Below are 7,821 nucleotides of genomic sequence, written 5' to 3'. Positions count from 1 at the left end.
TTGATCCCCTGCAAACATATCTCTTTTCATTGTGGACACGTCATTGTGACTGCCCCCCACCCCGTGAATATGCAGCCATCAGCAGCCTTTCAGACTGTTAGCTAGACAGAAAGACAGAACACACTAAGGAATGTGTCTGTTTTATTCAAGCACAGTACAGAACCATGTTTTTTTATTTTCCACTCTGTCCATCTTTATTCTGAACAATCAACCTTATTGCTTTGTTTAGGCCTGTAATTAGTCTGTTACACACATCTTGGGTCACTCTCCTCTCCCAAAATAACTCTATTGCTTGAACACGCTGCTGCTTTGTACCTGGCTTGGCCTCCTTGCGGATGAAGTATATCATTAGCCAAACAAGCTCGATGGGCTTCAAATCTGTTTCATTGTCATATACCACACTGTCCCTCATTGCTTGACAATATCAATCTTATTACTTTGTTTAGGCCTGTAATTATTATACTGCACACATCTTGGGTCCGCCTCATCTCCAAAAGATAAAGCAAAATACAAAATTCTAATTTCATTAATAAACTGACTAAAATCACATTTTGCTAATTTTAGGCCATCTTTGCCTCGCAACAAAAACTATTTTTTAAATTTCACAGGCCATTTATTACAGTGTAGTCAGTTTATTAATGAAATTGGAATTTTGTATAACTATAAGAAAATTATACTTGCTTAGATTTTCATTTTTTGCAGTGGAGTTACAATACCTGATTTCAGATAAGTCACTCCAGCTTTCATAATCACTGCTCTCCCTGGTGGATGGATAAATCATTGCAAGTACAAGGCCAGATTTAGATTAGCAAACTCCCTTTTATTGTCAGTGGAGAAGTCCGAGGTCTTGGGTCTTGGTACACCATACACTGGACGATGTGGCATGTCATAGCTGAATGGGGTGATAGGTTGGGTTAATATCAGCTGCTGAGGAACAGTTGGAGCCAAGCTACTCTTTACAGGAGCATGGGCTGAGTATTGACATAACACAGATAATGGAGGTACTGGACCATAATCTGAGGGGCCATACCTTGATGAGGCTTGGGACATCAGAAGTGGTGGCTGATGTGACGCTGCAGCAGGATAGCTATGAGGTGTGTCCAGTGGCCAGTGGACTGGGGGGATGGGGCAGTGAATGGTTGTTTTGCCAGAGGATGGAGGTTTCCACTAACATCACCATGGAGGTGAGATGGTCTATGTCAGCAGAGGCTCTTGGTGTGTGGGGGTTCACTGGCCCGGTATTGACGTTGCTGTGCCTGAGGAAATGGCTGTCACCAGGATACAATCTCCCAGCCTACTCTCATTCATTTGTTCCACTAATTTGTGTGCCTGAATCCGTCCATCTGTGTCATGCTCCAGGTTATGAGACTCCTTTGCTGATGGAGGAGAAGAATGGTTTGGTGAGATAAGATGTGTATTGGGCTGGAGGACTGGAGGCAATGATGTCGGAGGGGGTGGAGCAGCCTCTGCCTGTTGGTCTTCATCATCTACTTCCTCCATCATTACGAAATGTGCTCCGATAGCTCCGAATGATGTCGTTTCGTTTATTGCTGGTAAGCTTCGTCCCTCTTATTGCTGGAGATGGATTCCATGAGTTTCCTTAGTGATACTAAGTTCATCCAATCAGCTGACTTTGGGATATGTGAGGCTGAGTCTTTCATGTTTATGGAATAAATCTGCTTGTTTCCTACCTACAGTGGCCACTGCTCCTCTCGATTCCTGGCAGTCCCTCTCTGTGGGGCAGGAAGAAGGTGGAAGTCGTTGCTGGCTGTAGGGATGGATATAGTCCTCCAGGTGCTCAGGAGCTCGAAGAGATGGCCTGCCTGGCACCATAGAACTAGGATGCGGGAGGGACTCAGAGTTATCTTCCAAAGGAGGAGTCAATCAATCCAACTCAAAGAACCTTTGTTGGGGTTTAAACCCCTGAGCTGGCGGCTGATTGTATCTGACCACCACAGTACTGCTGTTAGAAACAGCTCAAGCCCCTTTAAGTTTTATTTATCACAATTTCCATGAGCAGTTAAGTCCAACAGTAAGAATTTCTGGAACGAAGGAAATAAAATACAGAAATAACGTATCCACGTGTTATCACGTCGTTCACCATGCATTAATTTAGCTTCCAACACTATGGCTGAGATAATAAATTACAAAGCAAACACCGTTAAAAATATATCTTATAACATCCAACTAGTTCATTTAACTAAGAACTTAAGTCTTCAGTAAATACGCAGATTCGGTTTGCAACAGAGACAACAAACAGCTTGAGTGACTTAACTAGTAAACTAGTAAAGTTTCTTATTCCGCTGACTATGCTGCGATTTAAACGTAAAAGTGCCTCCACATAAATAAGGCACCATTCATTTCTCTGGATATGAACCAGCAAGATTTCAACCATAATTTCTTACCTTGCAATGTAATTCTTATTCTCTAATTAATTACATGATTATGTGTAGGTAACAGATCTCTATGGTGGAGTGGTGTCCCATATGCCTGGTGCTTCCTGGGATAGAATCCAAATCACACCAACCCTAACAGTTACAAGTTCTTACAACTGAACTGTTTCTCACACTTTTGATGCAGTGCTGCGTTGTTTTCGCAAGGAGATGGATAATGCCGTTCTACCCATAATCCTTTGCACAGCCTGGTGGACTTCTGCTGAACTCTTAATTAGCACGCTAGTGTTTTGGTGACATATATAATGATCCTCGTTTTGGGAAGTACAACCAATCTTTGTTTAGTGTTCCAAAGTTCCGTTACAAAGGTCAGGTTAAGAGAATTGATTGCTAAGTGAAAATTACGACTCACGATTACGGCTTGACTTAAGTCTTACATACTCTGTTTTTATTATCCTTCATGAAGTGGACATTTTAACAGTATTTGGTACATTCTACTTCAAATATCTATTTAACACTATGTTTTTTGGTCATAAATACGCGCATTGGTCGGATTTTTAAAAAATTACCGTTGCATTTGTGAGAGGTTGTTAACCTCGGTAGACTCTTTTCGAGGAGAACTATAGTACTTATGAGCCTTGCAAGATTCTGTTTCTGTATAGTCGCTACCATACACCCCCGCATTATAATTTTTGATCCTAAGGGAGTATTTTCCTTTTATTTCTACATTAGCAGATTGGTTGGCTTGCGGTGCTAGCCACCATGAAACCCATCTTTCAATGCTGACCTCGGAGCTCGGTTGCACCACCAGTTGTCACTCCCGGAGGCACAGTGGATGCTGTGCATTCTCTGGTGATATATCACAAAAATATGCTGCTTTATGTGTAGAAATTATGCTGCCTCCGCCCCACCCTCCAACAAGATAAATCTCAGCACGTCAGTTTCAAACCAGGAGACCCAAAAGGTACTGGGACAAGCTAAAAATGGGTTTAGCATACTGCACCAGTCTCAGTATACTGAGTTCAGAGCTAAGTCCTCTACATCAAAACAAAGCAGACACGAGCGTCACTTTCTCCCATTTATTCCTAAATTATAATTGAGGTTACAGAGCCCCCTGGTGGTCAAAGAAAAAAATAACCTTTAACACGCGCCCCGTTTAGCCCGGCCAAATGTACTGTACCGTCAGGATAAATTTAATTCCCTCTTCAATACGTGGTGTCCGAAATGAATCTGAATGATCCATTTAGATAATACCACAGACCGTACCTCATTCCATCGCCCTCGGAGGAATGGATTTATAAAGAACAGAGCTGAGGTGCATGACGCAGCGACTCCCACAGGCAAATTAGACGAGCGCAAAACGTCCCACGTTAATGGATTTTCACATTTAGGAGATGCTGGCTGCCCGAATCGTTATAGAGACACGTTTAAATAAACAGACGCCGTGGCGCCAAGGGACGTTCCAGCATACACAACTCAGTCAGGGCGCCCCCTTCTGCCAGTGACAAGAATGACAGGTTAATTTCACACTCCGCAGCCTTTTGGAAAATGTCTGTCCCCAGTGACTAAAACTGGCTTTCATCATCATTTAGTTAATTCCCTCAGTGTAACTGCTTAGTGTCACATTTTGATGATTAAAGGTAGATTGAAAATAACCCTTGATTTCCATTTTGCTGTATTTAAATATTTAATAGCCATGTTTTTTCCAGTTTTTTGTACAGTCATAGATCAGGTGTCATGCATATTTGAGCAGCAAAGCTGGGGTATTTTATGACACTTAATCCCTTTATATGATGATAATAGCACTTGAATGGGACTGACAGCTGTGCTTACTATGTAAATGTTTAATTATTTAGAAACATTTTTGATTCACCTGCCCATTGCGATAATTAGGGACATTCTTTATTATAGAAGAGTCCAGCTATTCGATGTCATACACTCCAGCATATAAAACAGTGTGGTTAATATGTGTGAAGTATTAAACTTTGAGGTGAACGTCTTTCCATAGCTGGATAGGGTGTCCTGTTTTGCCCTATCTATTACACACACACGCTCGCATGCACAAATTGGCACAGAAAACCTATGTGAATCCTCTGCCAGATAATTAGCATGGGAGCATTGTGTGGGCTAACTGCTATGTGAGCAGACCTAGAAAACCCTGCTATTGAATCGGATCGGTTGGATGAAGCTTTTAGCCATAAATTGCGAACTAGTTTATACAAATTTGCATTTGGGAATTTGCCTTCGACTGAAGACACAGATTTCCGAAATGGGGTCAGAATAAACGGATCTATCCTGTGTAAATACACGAGGAACTGCATGTTAGGGGAGTCTTGTAAGCGGTTGCTTAAGTCTCTGAGCTCGCTGAAAGCAGCTCTGGGTGCACAGGGGCACTTGGACGGGACATCCGCCAGGTTTTTCCCCATGAATCAGAGGACACATGCACCGGTCTGATGTTACCGGGGTTTTATGACTGAGCGGGTTTTTCTCAGCTGCGTATAATGTTGCAGTTCGCCAATTCTCCCAGTGTGCAGTTAAACCTACTGGAACAGGCGAAGAAAGCATGCGAATAGCGTGACGGAAATACCACACCCACACACCCAGCCGGACCTAAAGACAGCAGGCAGATATCAGACGAGACCCTGTTACCTTTAAAGGCACCAAAAAAAAATTAGCAGCTAACAGCAGCATGATTATCTTCTGGCCTTACTGGATGGGGATGGGTTTTGGATACACGGACAATGGTACAGTGACGCGAGATTCATGGCAGAAACATATGCATACCGCCCCCCGCACTGTAAGATCCCGCCTCAGCACAAAGAAGACTCGATATTTTCCTCGATGTTCTAAGTTTCTCTCATTTCCCACACATGTAACATTCGAGTGAATCTATGTAAAAATATGAGTGAAGATGTGGCATCACTTATCAGTCCTTATTAAAGTCAATCAAGTCAAACTTCACACTTGCACGGTAACACATAGCATTACAAGTAGATCTAATACGAATACATTTTCTACCAGTCGAACAAAAGGTTAAATGTCCTGCAGGATGCTGCCTGTAGGGGGCGCCGATGTGCTTTGAATAAAGCATAACATTTTCTTTTTAAGCTCAACAGTCTTTCTCTGTAGGCAACTTGTGAGCACTTTGCAGAAAATCCTGTACTCTAATGAGTTGGCTAATGTGAAAACAATGAGTCCAGTATTATCAGCAATAAAGAAAATCCATCAGACTCCAGCACTAAGGATGAGAGTACTGCTCATACGTGCAGTGGGACAGAGGCAATATCACTGAAAAGTTGCTACTTTGGCAAAAATTCAACTCAGAGGCCTCATCAGCAACACTTGCTGCACTAATATTGCCAGCCTGAAGATGTCATGTTCTAATTTCGAAATACAATTAGAGATCAGATATGAAAAGGTTAGCTTTCTCTACAAATTTTCCTTTAAGTGACTTTTCTGTTTATAGAAATTCAAACACCACCCACCTGCATTAGCCCTCCCATTGACTCTCAATTTAATGCAATTACTAATTCCTTACTCCCACCCCCCCCCCCTGCTCCACAAACAGCGAGATGCTAACAAAATATTTCTTCTTTTGCTTTTTAAAGTGGAAGAAACAATGTGTTAAAAATGTCTGTCGGCTCACCACAGCGTCTGTTTGTTAAATGTATTCTCTCAAAAATCTGGACCCACACACACACACACACATGCTCACACACTCACGCACACACACACACGCTCACACGCACAATCACTATTGTCGTTCTTTTTGGTACATTTTTCACACCTAACTCCGTGCCCTGCGTCACAGCGCCGTATCAGCTGTCCCTGGCCACTTCAAATCCCCGCTGTGGCCGTAATGCCATGGTGACAGCCCCCCTGCACCCGAAAACGGACACGGATGCGGTGTACTCCCTCTCCAACGTGCCTGAGTGAGTGCTGCGTTAAATGGGTCACCACATTTTTCAGGGGAGGGAAATCTGAGAATGCAGCTGGTGAGGTAATTTAGTGCTGGGTTCCTCAAACTACACACACACTCACACACACACACACACACACATAGTTCTGTAATCATATCTTTTTGGGGACCGCTCATTCACTTCTAGGGGAAAAATGCTAATGCTAACTATGATGACCTTAACCCCCACCCAGCCCTAACCATAACCATAAGTAACCATACAAAATACAAGAGTTTTTGCATGTTTAGCTTTATCATCGCAGTCATGGATTTATATAAAATGAAAAGTGGGTATTCATCACGTTGTGGGGACATTTGGTCCTGGACCACACACAAACCTCTACCTGTACTCATATACTTGTGGGGACCATTCCTATGTCAATGTCAAAATAACAGGTTGGTCCCCACAATGTAATTTATCTGTGACCCCCCCCCCAACACACACACACACACACACACACACACACACACACACACATAAATGCAGCGTGACAAAGCTCAAGTCAGTGAGCTGAATTAGGTCACAGTGTGACCTCACCTCCTTCTGAACCCCGGGTGTGAAGGGGAGCTCAAAATGCACTCAACTGTGCACAGACACAGCTGTGTTTTCCAGACACACACGTCACAGGAGTCAGATAAGGGGGATGTAGAAAGCGCAGGGGGGTGGGGGCATGAAGAGTGAATAAGAGACCCAACAAGCCCCATGTTCTAAGCCCTGCATTTCTCTGAATGCTGACACACGTTCTGGGACTTTCCATATGCCTGGGTTTACCAGAGCAGCTGCAGCACCTCAGAGAAGCTCGGGATCTTACAGGAACTGACCTTTCATGCTTCATACAATAGCAGAAATGGTACGCAGTCCAAAAAAGCGGGAAATGACAGGGCACCTATAAAAAAGTGCAGATCTGTAAAACAAATACTGAAGTGTCGATTTGCTAAAATTGCTTGATGGGCTTTTTGCTCTGTTCCTCCCTGGGGAGAGTAGACTGGCAGAGTGGATTGGAAAGGCATCACGTCTTCTCTCAAGGTGTTGAATTCTCCATCTCCTGTGTACACAGGAAACAGGAGCTGGGGTTTTCATGCAGGAACTTCCATGGTTTTCTGTTGGCGGCACGAAAATGTCCAAATCTAAGTTTAAAAAAAAAAAAACGAAATGACAATAGGCCGAACATCGAGGCACTGAGGCTGCCCCCCCCTGCGCTGCCCCTATCCCTAGGTCTGTCCTTCAGGCCGGGCTGTCCTTCAGTGCCCATGTGAGCGCATCGTGTCCTGTCAAACAGGCCGTCACCACAGGAAACCCCCCCAGGGCCCAGAACATGCCCCACTGGTCTCCTCGTTGTGTCGGCCATGACCGCCGAGGCAGAAAGTCGAAACTGCGGCTGGCTGCGCAGGTCAGCCGTCGCTAGCTGACCACGGCGAGAACACACTGGAATGGAAAAAGAAACACAGAATGTTCGCATGGAAATTCGA

At 43.8% G+C, this 7,821-nt stretch overlaps 1 long non-coding RNA gene across 4 annotated transcripts; it reads right to left on the bottom strand.

Moving 5' to 3' along the window:
• Positions 1–784: 784 nt before the first annotated feature.
• On the bottom strand, positions 785–3,817 carry LOC125748515 (uncharacterized). Of its 4 annotated transcripts, XR_007399581.1 has the most exons (4): positions 3,660–3,817; positions 1,692–1,837; positions 1,031–1,376; positions 785–892 (listed from the first exon to the last, which is right to left on the bottom strand). It is a non-coding gene; the product is annotated as an uncharacterized LOC125748515 (long non-coding RNA). The 4 variants fall into 4 exon arrangements; XR_007399576.1 differs by having other exon boundaries at positions 1,031–1,837; XR_007399577.1 differs by lacking the exon at positions 3,660–3,817 and adding an exon at positions 2,406–2,574 and having other exon boundaries at positions 1,031–2,042.
• Positions 3,818–7,821: the final 4,004 nt, after the last annotated feature.

The sequence above is a fragment of the Brienomyrus brachyistius genome, chromosome 1 (assembly GCF_023856365.1).
Source record: "Brienomyrus brachyistius isolate T26 chromosome 1, BBRACH_0.4, whole genome shotgun sequence".
Taxonomy (NCBI): Eukaryota; Metazoa; Chordata; class Actinopteri; order Osteoglossiformes; family Mormyridae; genus Brienomyrus; species Brienomyrus brachyistius.
Note: the sequence above shows the minus strand (reverse complement) of the source record. Positions and strands in the feature narration are given on the sequence as shown.